Here is a 13022-nt window from a genome sequence, read left to right on the forward strand (position 1 = left end):
GAGCTTATATTGGGAGAGAGAAACTGAGGCCCCCAGAGACACGGGTTCCAGTTCTTTTGACTACAACTTTGATCTTTCTATTATATTCTTTGGAATGCTATCTCTTTACTCTCCCTGCCCATCTCATCTTTCCCAAATTGAGTCTGACTCACAAGAGAGGCAATTCTGAAAAACTAATCTATTAGCATATTCATTATGCCATAGCAATTATTATAAAAATCATAATTCCCTTCACAACTGATATTTTAATTAGGAGCATGATCCCCAGATGGCTTTAAAGGAGGCACTTTGGAAGGCATGTTCCAGCATTGTGTGTATTTCTACCTTGGGTTCTAGTCTTCTCAATTTCTTTAGTTTTCTGTTCTCTTTTTCTTTCTACCTTAGTCCAAACTCTCAGCCCCATTATTCACTGTCAAATTGTCAGGTTTGGTCATTGTCAAAGCAGCCTAGAAAAGGGCACAGACAGACGTCCCAGGGTGGGAGGAACTCCAAGAGTCAGGAGTCTTGGAAATAAAGCTAATTGATTTCTCTCAGGCTCAGCAGATTCCCTGAGGGGCACAGCTCTCATAGACAGAGGTCTGTGGGTTACCACGTTTACATGCTGGCCTTTGGAAACTGTCTTCCAAGGAGGAATTTGCTTACTAAAGCTACATGAGAGGGAACATAATATTATAGAGAGCATTAAACTTGGAATCAGGAGGGACCTGGATTTAAACTAACCCTCTCGTCTGATACTTACTAGTCATGAGACCATCATTAAGTCACTTACCCTCTCTGTGCCTCAGTGTCTTCATCTGTAAAATGGATTGATGAAGAATTGGTCAATCAATCAACAACATTATTATGAGTTATTTGTTATGTACCAGGTAGTATCTTCTCTCCCCCACCTAACCCTCCAGTTATCTTGTATTTATATATTTAACATGTCTGTATCTTAAGTATATTTCTATAGATATGTCTCTTCTCCCTCAAGATTAAGCCAATTACAAAAATACAAGATAATTAGTACATGGGGTAGGAGAGAAGGTACTAGCATCTGGGAGAATCAGGAAAGGCCTCCTGGAAAAGGTAGCGATTGAGATGAACTTTGAAGGAAACCAGGAATTCTGAGAGGCAGAAGTGAGGAGGGAGTGTCCTTTGGGAATGGGACACAGCCTGTACAAATGTGCAGTAGTGGGAACAAGTCAGAACAAGAGAAGAAAGCCCTGAAATCTGCTTGGCATGTCCTGCTCCAGAGAGATACCACAGATACCACCTGAGCAGTCCCTTTGCCACAGGGGAGCTGGTTATCAATTAGTTTTTAAATCATTATTTAATTATTATTGTCATTAATTATTTCATCACTTTAAAAAATTTTTTTAAAAGAAAGGCTCAGGGAGGCGGCTAGGTGTCGCAGTGAGTAAAGCGCCGGCCCCAGAGTTGGGAGAACCTGAGTTCAGATCAAGCCTCAGACACTTAACACACACACAAAAATCTAGCCGTGTAACCTTGGGCAAGTTACTTAACCCCAATTGCCCTCCAAAAGGCAAAAAAAAAAAAAAGGCTCAGGAAGGAAAGGGGCCAGTATACATAAGGAGAATCCCAAGCCACTCTTTCTGAGTCTTTACTGACTCTGTGATAGATCTGCTTGGGCCCATTTCTTTATAGACATTTTTTACTAGGCATTTTTTCTGGGGTCCTCAAGTTTCTAGCATTGCCATTGCATTGTATAATGGAAAGAACACTGGATTTAGAGACAGAGAACACTGACTGATGTCTGGGTTCAAGATCCAAAAACTTGAGGAAAGTTAGTTAATGTCTCTGAGGCTTAAATTCCTCATTTGTGGGGGAGGGAGGGAGAAAGGGAGGAAGGGGGATAGGGGGGGTCCTGTGTGATTTTTCTTTTTCAATCTCAGCCCTTCATGCTGTAATGTTTAATCCAGAAGAATCATCCTCCTGGTAGTATCTACACAGGAACCAAGACATGCTTCCCATTTTACCAACATCTCCCATGCTGTCTGAATGAAATGGTTCCTTTTTGGGTCTCTCATGTGACTTAATGGCTCCAAATTTTTCATTTCCACATTGTAATTTCAGTTCCATATTTGATAGGAAATTATAGAATCACAGAATCTCAGAGCTGAAAGGGAGGTGGACAGGAAGGCTTTTTACAATGTTTCTCCAAAAGCATTCATTGAGGGTGTACTTGAAACCCTTCAAGTTAACCCATTTTGCTTTTGGACATCTGCTCATTATCCCTTGCCTCAAAGCCAAAAGGGGTCTCTCTGTCTCTCTCTGGAACCAAGTCTGATTCTCCTTTATATGATAATCTTTCAGATACAGGAACTTTCTTACCAGTCTTTTTCTCCTACAAGGCTGAATACTCCTACTTTCTATGACTGATGGTCATAAGGCATCATCACCATTCCTGGTCATCATCCTCCGAGCCTACTCCAAATCCTTCCCAAAATGGAGCACCAGGAACTGTGCGCATAAACCCTAAATGGAGTGGAGGACAGCAGAAAGACTCCCTTCTGTTCAGCCCACCCTGGGCCTTTTAGTACAGCACAGGAAAGCGTTAGATTTTTTTGTTCCCATTAAATTTCATCACATTAGATTCATCCTGATGCTCTAGTCTATTGAGATCTCTTTGGATCCTGACTGAAGTCTGACATATCTCCCTTTCCCTTTATACTTCATGTCATTTGCAGCATTGATAAGAGTGCTATCTATGACATCATATCAGTCACTGATGAAAAATATGGAGGAGTATTGGACCATGGTTAGGTCTCTGGGGCACTTCACTGGAAACTTCCCTCCAGACTGACACCAACTTAATAATGGTATTAATAATGATCATCTTATTAATGTCATATTGGTATTGATAGGCAGGTAGGTGGTGTAGCAGATAGAGCAGATCTGAGTTCAAAAAGAGCCTCAGGTACTTACTAACTGTGTGACTCTGGGCAAGTCACTTAACCTCCATTTGCTTCAGTTTCCTCATTTGGAAAATAGAGATAATAATAGCACCTACCTTTGAGGGTTGTTGTGAGAATTAAATAAGGTAATATTTGTAAATCACTTAGCATGGTGCCTGGCATATATTAGGTGCTATATAAATATTATTATTATTATTATTACTATTATTTTCAACTTTTTGGGACCAGTCATTGAACTCTGCCACATACTAAGTGCTATATAAATGTTTTTATTATTTTTACTACTTATGTTATTGTTATTGTCTATTTTGGGGGACCAGTCATTGAACAACCAATGGGCAGCTGGTGATTCAGGGCTGGAGTTCTGGAGAGTAGTACTCTAGGGGCATGTTAGGACTATCGATTATCACAGTATCCCATCATACTGGGGATAGAGAAGGTATATGAGACTGATTGGATTCTGCAACCAACCGTCAGATATCTCATAGAAGTTGCTGTATTTATCTCCCCAGCTTTTCTCATCCCACCAAAATGGAGATCTGTTGTGGTGGTGGGTTGAGTTGGAAAGCCCTTGCTGTGTTACTTGTCCAGACACAGGCATATGCGGGACCAAGTTCACACCTGTTTGCAAGAGCCAGTGGTTAAATTTTCACTAGGAGCACTTAGACCTTATGAACAAAATAAGGGCTTGATTTCTTTTTTGGTTGTTGATCATCTAGACTTAACTGACAGAGAAAATATTAATAACAAATATTAAACTTAAAAGTGTGTCTTGCATACATTGTGTGTGTGTGTGTGTGTGTGTGTGTAAATTGGCTGTTAAACATTTATCAACACACCTCTGAATGGAGAAGACTGAAAAATGGGAACATCTCTCTCAGGGTTGCCAATACTTAGATGCACTGAGGTAACCTTGTGAATAGAGTGAATTAAAGTCAGGAAGACCTAAATTGGCATCTAGTTTTTGACATTTTCTCTCTTTATGACAGTGGGCACGGCACTTAATTTCTGTCTGCCTCGGTTTCCTCATCTATAAAAGGGAGATAATAATGACACCCACTTCCCAGGGTTGTGAAGGTAAATTTTCATACACACACATAAATACATGTTAAGATTTTTATTTGAGGATAGTTAAAATTAAGGACCATATAACTAGGGTTAGAAGGACATTCAGAATCCATTTGGTTTTGTCCAACCTTCTCATTTAACAGAGAGGGAAACAGGCTCAGGGAGGTGACTTGCCTTGGTCATATGTAACAATAAATGTCAGAAGTAGGATGTGAACCTACGTCCTCTAACTCTGCAGCCGCAGATGATAACACTGAGCCCAGATGGTCCTTGGGGAGGTTTAAGGATGTGTAGTGTGTTGAGGTCAGGTCTGCTTCAATGGCTGCCAGCACAAACAGGTGGCTGGCTTACCTTGGCATACTTTCGAGGAAAAAAAACTTCTTTTGATGTCTCTAGATTGGTTTGTGCCAACTCAGTGTCATGCTTGTCCAAGCTGTGGGCTGAAGCTTTTTTTCCTTAAGTGGGCAGAAAAAGAATTTTTAGAGGGGAAAAAAAAGCATTCATTTTGGGTTCCCCTGAGCTATGACATTCATGAGTTCTAAAGTTGAGGATGAAAAAAACCTTAACTCAGAGAAGAGCAGGTCTTATAAATTAAGCAATTTATGTGAATCTGTGAAGTAATGAACAGAAAGTGAATTCTCATCTGAACTGGTATTTCAGATATTGTCTCAGTAAAAATCAGCCATCTGGTTCCCAGAGACCTGGCATAGAAGAGCTACCCTGGGGTTAGCCTTGATGTTACTACAGGGGTAATTGCTTACTGTTTTGTTTTGTTTTTAGTTTTTTAGGGGCAAAGGGGAGGGGCAGATTAGCTCTCTGATAGAGACCTTTTCAGAAACAATGGTGATGTGTGTATACATGTCACATATTAACATATTGTATCAAATATATTTAAATACATACATAAATTGATAATTTATGTATCAAAATCCATATATAAACAATTTATACACTAAAAGTTGTGTTGATATAAAATATATTAATTCATGTGTTAAAATTTATATATTTATATATATAATTCACATATTTAAATAAAAATAACATATATAAATATATTTTATATAATATACATTTATGTAGAATTATATATACATATGGATATATGGATAATATATATCCATATATGTGTGTATGTATATATGTATGTACACACACATGTCCTCCTCTGGACTCCTCCTTCATGCCCTGAAGTGCACATTCTTTCTCCCCCTCCTCTCACCTGCTTTTATGTGATGTCTTCCACATTAGACTGTAAGCTCCATGAGGGCAGAGACCATCTTTTGCTTTCTTTGTATCCTCAGGGCTTAGCACAGTGCCTGACATATAGTAGTCACTTAAATGTTTATTGACTGACTTGACTGAAATAGACATTTTAGTCATTTAATTCACCTCTAAGTTATGGGACATCAAGGGAAATAAAATTGAGATTACCTGGAGCGTATATATTATTCTTGGGTTTGGTTTTTTGGGGATTTTTTGGTGTGCATTTCTTTTGTAACATGGTTAATAAATAAATGTTTTGCAGCACTGAACATCTATAAGATTGCTTGCCTTCTCAAGGAGGGAAAAGAGGGAGGGAAAGAGAGATCATGGAACTCAACATTTAAAAAACCAAATTTTAAAATTGTTTGCTTACAGGCAATTGAGGAAAAAATAAAAATTAAATGAAAAAATAAATACCTCTTGACATATGATATTTACTAGTACACTGAGTATTGTCTGAGACTGATTCTAACAAGTAAAAATTACAGAAAAGTACAAACTGCACTAGATACAGGCCCCTGGGATTGAACTCTAGCTCTACAGCTTATTCTCTGTGTGTGACCTTGTACAAGTTACTTCACCTTTGGGTCTCAGTTTCTCCATTTATAAAATTGGAGGATTCCACTAGATAACAGCTCAGTATAAAAAATGTTGATTTTGTATTCAGAGGACCAACGTGTAAAATCCCTTTTCCACTGTTTACCACCTGTATGCCTTCAGGCAAACCACTTCAGTACTCTGAGACTCAGTTTCCACATCTTTAAAATGAGACAGTTAAGTTAAAACAGTATGCTCCAATCTGCATTCATACTCCATCAGTTCTTTTTCTGGAAGTGGATAGCATTCTTCATCATAAGTCCTTCAGAATTGTCTCAGATAACTGTATTGCTGAGAATAGCCAACTCATTCACAGTTGATTATTACACAATATTGCTATTACTGTGTACAGTGTTCTCCTGGTTCTGTTTACTTTGCATCAGTTCATAAAAGTCTTCCCAAGTTTTTCTGCATCCTGCTCATCTTTTCTTATAGCACAATAGTGTTCCATCACAATCATATACCACAACTTGTTCAACCATTCCCCAACTGATGGGCATTCCCTCAGTTTCCAATTCTTGGCCACTGCAAAAAGAGTTGCTATAAAATTTTTTGTACATGTGGGTCCTTTTCCGATTTGTATGATCTCTTGGGGAAACAGACCTAGAAGTGGTATTGCTGGATCAAAGGGTATGTACATATGGCATATTCCAAATTGCTCTCCAAAATGGTGAGATAAATTAACAACTGTTGGTTGACCAACAGTGCATTTGTGTCCCAACTTTTCCATATCCCCTCCAACATTTGTCATTTTCCTTTTCTGTCATATTATACCTGATAGGTATGAGGTGGTACCTCAGAGTTGTTTTAATTTAACTTTATCTAATCAATAGTGGTTTTAAAGCATTTTTTTAATTTAACTATAGAGAGCTTTGATTTTTTTACCTGAAAATTGCCTTTTCATATCCTTTGACCATTTATAAATTGGAGAATAATGTATATCTTATAAATTTGACTCAGTTCTCTAAACATTTGAGAGATGAGGCCTTTATCAGAGAAATTTGCTGTAAATTTCCCTCAGTTTCCTGCTTTCCTTCTAATCTTGTCTGTATTGATTTTGTTTGTGCAAAACCTTTTAAATTTGATCTGATCAAAATTATCCATTTTATATACCATAATGCTCTCCATCTCTTGTTTGGTCTTACATTCTTCTCTTATCCATATATCTGACAGGTAAAATTTTCCATGCTCCCTTAATTTGCTTATGATATCATCCTTTATGTTTAAATCATGTACCCATTTTGAGTTTATCTTGGTATATATACCATGTGAGATGTTGTTCTATACCTAGTTTTTGCCAAACTTTTCCAGTTTTCCCAGCAATTTTTGTTAAATAGTGATTTCTTGTCTCAAAATTTGGATCTTTGGGTTTGTCAAACACTATATCACTGTGGTCATTGACTACTGTGTATTGTGTACTTAATCTATTCCACTGATCCACCACTCTATTTCTTAACCAGTACCAGATTGTTTTCTTGATTACTACTTTGTAATATAGTTTGATATCTGGTACTGCTAATCTACCTTCACTTTTTTTCATTCATTACCTTGATATTCTTGACCTTCTGCTCTTCCAGATGAATTTTGTTATTATTTTTTCTAGCTCTATAACTTTTTTATTTTTTACTAATTTAATTAGTATCACACTGAGTAAGTAAATTAATTTAAGTAGAATTTTCATGTTTATTATATTGGCTCACGAGCAATTAGTATTTCTCTGATTTCAACAGGTTTTTTAAGCACTTACTATGTTCATGAAATTATTGTGCTAAACATTTGGGGATTCAAAGAAAGAGAGGGACAGAGAAATTTTAAAAAGAAATTTTCCACTCTTAACAGAATCGTTTTTGTGTAGATGGAATGGACTAGGGCACTTCCCTTGGAGCTGGACATGTGTTCTGTCTTCCTATGGTTGCAAGTGCACATTTCAAGAAGCCAGTGTACTTTTCACTAAGCCAAAGTTCACAACCAGATTCATGGAAAGTTACCTCCATAACATATATACAAGGCATCACTTTGAATTAACATCTTAGTTGACTTAAACTTATAGATCATGAATCTTTCCTGTAAAGAGGGGATAGGCTGAACCTGTAATTTAATTTAGATCGGGAATTCTCAAGTGAGGAAATTTTCTTTACCAATAGAGGTAGATGCTTTGTGTATTCTTTATTTTTACAGAATTGTATAGAACAGTGGCTCCTTAACTTTTTGGTCTCATTCTTTAAAACGAGTTTTTATTTATATTTTCTGTTTCTTACATAACCATAGCTGTCCCCTCCCAGGGATATCTTTACACTCTTAAAAACTATTGAGAAACTTGTCCCCCCTGAAGAGCTTCTGTTTATGTGGATTATATCTATTGATATTTATCATGTTAGAAGTTAATGCATTAGTATAATTATGAAGGGGGCAGCTAGGTGGTACAGAGGATAGAGTACTGAGTGTGGAGTCAGGAAGACTTCTCTTCCTGAATTCAAATCCAGCCTCAGACACTTACAAGATGTGTGGTCCTAGGCAAGTCACTTAACCCTGTTTACCTCAGTTTCCTCATCTGTAAAATGAATTGGAATAGGAAATGGCAAATCACTCTAGTATCTTTGTCAAGAAAATCCCAAACAGGGTCATGAAGATTGGGACACAAAAAAAGCAATTGTTATGAGAATAGTTTTGATCCCTAGAAAGGGTCTCAGAGACACTAGACCACAGTTTGAGAGCCACTGACCTAAAAATGATTTGCTTAGAGTCACACAACCAGGGTCTATGAACATAGGTCTTCCTGGTTCTGAGGCTAGCTTTCATATGCCCTCTCCTTCATAAATAAACAAATAAAAAAATGAATTTGAGGAGGACTAAAACAAAAAAGGATCTTCATTCACTCATTCTGGGCTTGAAATTAAATAACTTCATAAATATTTCTAGAGACTAATTAAGGGAAAAATTGGGTTGTGGAAAACCTTTAAGGTTAAGGCAGGGATGCAAGTATCTGTTTAACATCATTTCTACTTACTGCTTGAAAATGGAGTTTCCCCACTGGTTGGATCTAATTATCTATACAGACACCATGTAGTTTAAAATCATGCATGCCATTTAGACACCATCCAGCCTTGGAAAACTTGGTGATGCAGGGGGAAAAAAAACTAAATTAAAAAATGTAGCCCTGGTTGAATTTTGTATTGGAAGGCACCCTAGAAAGGGATTTCTACCAGGATTGATAGCTCCTAGAGAACCCCACCCAAATGTTTTCTAGAATCTGCCCAGCTGTCTGTGCTCCTGACATTATGTAACGTAGCATATGCCGAAAAGAGAATGTTAAAAAGTTGAGCGAATGGATGCCAAAATGTTTAATCTTGGAAACACATCAGATGGGCTTGGTATTTATAATAAACAGCTGTGTTTTACATTTAGTAAAATATCTAACATGCTAGCTGCTGTTTACGTCACATTATTTGTCTCGAGTAAAGGAAGAACAGGACACGGCCATATGGTTTCCACGTGGTGCCTCGGAAGAGCCCGCCTGCTATTCTTGGGACCTGTGGGACCTGGACGATATTTCCCTTTGGTGGCATCAAAAGATACCTGCCAAAAGGTGCTACAGGGAACTGTGTGATAAATGGGACTTTTTTTCTCTCTTAGAAAAATCTCATCCTGTAAAATTTGCATCATTGTCATTGAGATCTAAGAAGTCGGACAATAATAGACTAGAAACCCAAGTTGAATACTTTAGAATCAAGCCTAGAATTCCACTGCAGGTGGGGAGGGGGTGTGATGGCAGAGGGGCCCCCAGAAGTGCCAGCCAGAATGGGTGGGGCTTGCGGAATGACAGCCTTGGCATTGTTTTTTGTTAAGGAGAATTTCTGCCTGAAGACCCCTCGGGCAAAATAAGGAGGTTCCCAAGCCAAAAATTTCCAACCCTCCTCCCCTCCCAACCACAGACAGTTACATTCTATAATCACAGAATGTAAAGCAGAAGAGACCATAGAAAAAGACAGATTGATATGGTGAAAGGGGCTTTAAATGTTTTTGTTCAGTAGTTTCAGTTGGTCTGACTCTTTGTAATCCCATTTGGGGTTTTCTTGGCAGTGGTTTGCCATTTCCTTCTCCAACTCATTTTACAGATGAGGAAACTGAGGCAAACAGGGTTAAGTGCCTTGCCCAGGATCACACAGCTAGTATCTCAGGTCAAATTTGAACTCAGGTCTTCCTGACTCCAGGCTCAGTGCTCTATCTGCTGCTCCACCTCGCTGCCCAAAGGGCTTTAAACTTACACCCTCTCTGGGCCTCAGTTTCCTCATCTGTAAAATGGGGGTGTTGGATGTTATGGCCTTTGAAGCCCCTTCCAGCTCTAGATTTATGATCCTTTAAGTTCAGGCCTTGTTTTCACTCACTATGATGCCTTAAACAAGCCACTTGGTTATTCAAGTAACCTAAGGGAGCCAGTGACATACAAGGTCCTGGGTTCAAAGGGCTCCATAGTAAGTCACTCACCAGTTCTAGTCTGTAGCCGGAACAGCAGACCTGACCTCAAATCTGTAGATGCTCAGACTGCCCAAGGGTGAAAAGCACTGACTCTGTCGTCAGAGGCACTGGGTTCAAATCCTGTTTCTACCACTTCCTACCTGTGTGCCCTTGGGCAAGTCCTGGCTTCCTTCAAGTCCCAGTTAAATTCCCACCTTCTGGAAGAAACCTTTCCTGATTCCCCCTTTATGTCAGTGCCTTTCCTCTACTGATGACCTCCAAATTACCCTGTCTATATCTTGTTTGTTCATAGTTGTTTTCCCATCCTCTCCCACATTGGTGAGTGACTTGAGAGCAGGGATTGTCTTTTTTGACTTAATTTCTGTCCCCAGCCCTTAGTACCGCGTCTGGCACATAGAAGGCACTTAATAAATATTTCTTGACTGCTTCTCATGTAAAAAAAAAAAGAAAGAAATATGGGGCAGCTGGGTGGTGCAGTGAATAGAGCACCGGTCCCGGAGTCAGGAGGACCTGAGTTCAAATACGACGTCAGACACTTAACACACACACACACATACACAAACTAACCCCAACCGCCCTCCAAAAAGAATAATAATAATAACAACAATGATAACCTCACAAAATTGTTGGGAGACTCAAGACAATGGGTGTAGAATATTTTGCAGACTTTAATACATATATAAATAAATTTCAGTTATAATTATTATTAATTATACCTGTCTACCCCCACCATGGTGGGTTGTTGGCAGGAATGATCACCAACATCTCCTTCCTACAAGCTTGGATATTATTTGGGAGGATAATGGAGTAGAAAAGTGGAGAAAGGATGAAATAGCTAAGATTTATCCTGGACCTGCCCCAAGAGGAGATATTTGATCAGCTCAGGGCTTGAAATAGCAATAACAGCTTTAAGGCATCATACCTGCTGAAATTTTTAAATTTCCTGTTGATTTAACATAAAAAATCTTGAGCTTCTCTTTTGGAGCAATTTCAAAAAGCTGTTATGAGTGGTACAGATGAAACAGATACCTCGAGTTGGAAAAAACCTGCTGTTTGAGATAGGTGATATCAGTTTATACTTCCTCCCTTCCCATCCACCTCTCCTTGCCAATGGTGGTCTTGAGACAGTAGCCAAATCTATTACCTTTAAACATTTTTATTTTGAAGAAAGAAAAAGAGATAGCAGCATCAGAAAAGAATCTGAGTGCCAAGTTTTCAAATTCATCTACCCCGACTGTTTTGTTTTCCATCTGTAGTCTGATTCTCTGGGGATATCACGGCCACATGGAGGTTTATGCCTTAAGAAAGGAAATTAGCAGGAGCGGCCACACCTACTAAATTGACCTTCTTGAGTTCAAACCAGTGTTCCCCATGAGAGTTGGGAGCAGCAAAGGGAAGGGATGGGAAATGTAGCTTATTCTACCTTGTCTCTAGATTGGAATGCTTTGGAAATGTCTCAGGAAGCACCTGGGAGCCTTATTTAATTTTATGCATTTTGAAGTAAAAGTATTTTGAAGAAAAGGGGCGAAAGAGGGGGAGGGAAGAGGGAAAGAAAATATGTTTTTTCCAAAATCCAAATCCTTTCTACCTTTTCACATATTGCAGGCATTTCTATGATCTGAACAGTGACTATGATTTATTCCTATTTTGATTTATAGCAAAAATTACTGGTTGAGTTTACCTTGAGTCTCAACTTCTTTCCCTTGATCAGTCTAAGTATGATTAAACACAGATTATAGTATTATCATTATGTATCTCACAGATTATAGTGTTATTCTTAGAATTTAAAAAAAATCTCTTATAATATTTCAAAGCAAAACAAAAATATTTCCTAGAAATCACAGCTTCTGTACTCTTGGATTTTTTTTCTTTTTTCTTTTTATCTTCCTCAAGACCCTAGAAAAGAATCTTTTCTAAATCTTACTATTTATGAAAAATTTCCTAATATATGAATGAATTACTTTGATACTCCTGAGCCTGCCAACAACATCCTGGTTTCTCAAATTGTACTTGTAATAAATCATAATTTTATAACATTGCTTTCTCTTGCATACTTTACCTGAAATTCACTTCTTAGAGAAATTACTGAAATTTTTATAGCATTTTCAAATTTGCAAACCTCACTTACTATACATTATCTGAGTTATAATTATTATATACCTTATTTTACCGATGAGGAAAATAAGGCCCAGAGAAATTAGATGATTATGACTTGTCCATGGTGACATTTCTAGCAAAGTATAAGAGGTGAGATTTGAACCCAGGCCTTCTTGACATCATTCTGCCTCCCTAGATCTTCTGCTTAGGGTATAGGAAATTAAATAGTAAATATAAATTTAAAAATTAAACACATGTAACCTTTAGATTCAAAATCTCTCTCCATAGTAGCAAATCTGGGATCCTATTAGTATCTATTTCACATTAAAAAAATTTTACAATCAGAATCATTGATCATAGAGTATGCTTGGCTTCTTTGGGAGCCAGAATTTTAAGGACCCTAGTCAATGAGTTTATCACCCCCATCACCACTGGTATATTTGTCTTAAGTTTTACTTAGCCCTTGGTCTTTGAATGGGTGTTGCCTTGGAAAAACTGAGACCTGGGAAAAACTTTAATTTAGAAAGGCCAAGGCCACCTGCTTCCTGTGCTTTTGCCACTGATGGCAAAGTCATTCATCAATGACCCAGGAAAAGAGTGAAG

General features: G+C 38.1%; 1 protein-coding gene across 1 annotated transcript in view; it reads left to right on the top strand.

The window, feature by feature from the left end:
- Positions 1-1005: 1005 nt before the first annotated feature.
- The window catches only part of CRADD (CASP2 and RIPK1 domain containing adaptor with death domain), a 373328-nt gene continuing 361311 nt past the window's right edge, over positions 1006-13022 (top strand). The window contains exon 1 of the mRNA XM_069095164.1: positions 1006-1015. The gene's annotated coding sequence lies outside the window, so the exon portion shown is untranslated. The remainder of the gene's footprint in view (positions 1016-13022) is intronic.

Source organism: Petaurus breviceps, unplaced genomic scaffold (genome assembly GCF_028583685.1).
Source record: "Petaurus breviceps papuanus isolate PSGF00001 unplaced genomic scaffold, PetGlider_PUasm1.0 225, whole genome shotgun sequence".
NCBI classification, from domain to species: domain Eukaryota; kingdom Metazoa; phylum Chordata; class Mammalia; order Diprotodontia; family Petauridae; genus Petaurus; species Petaurus breviceps.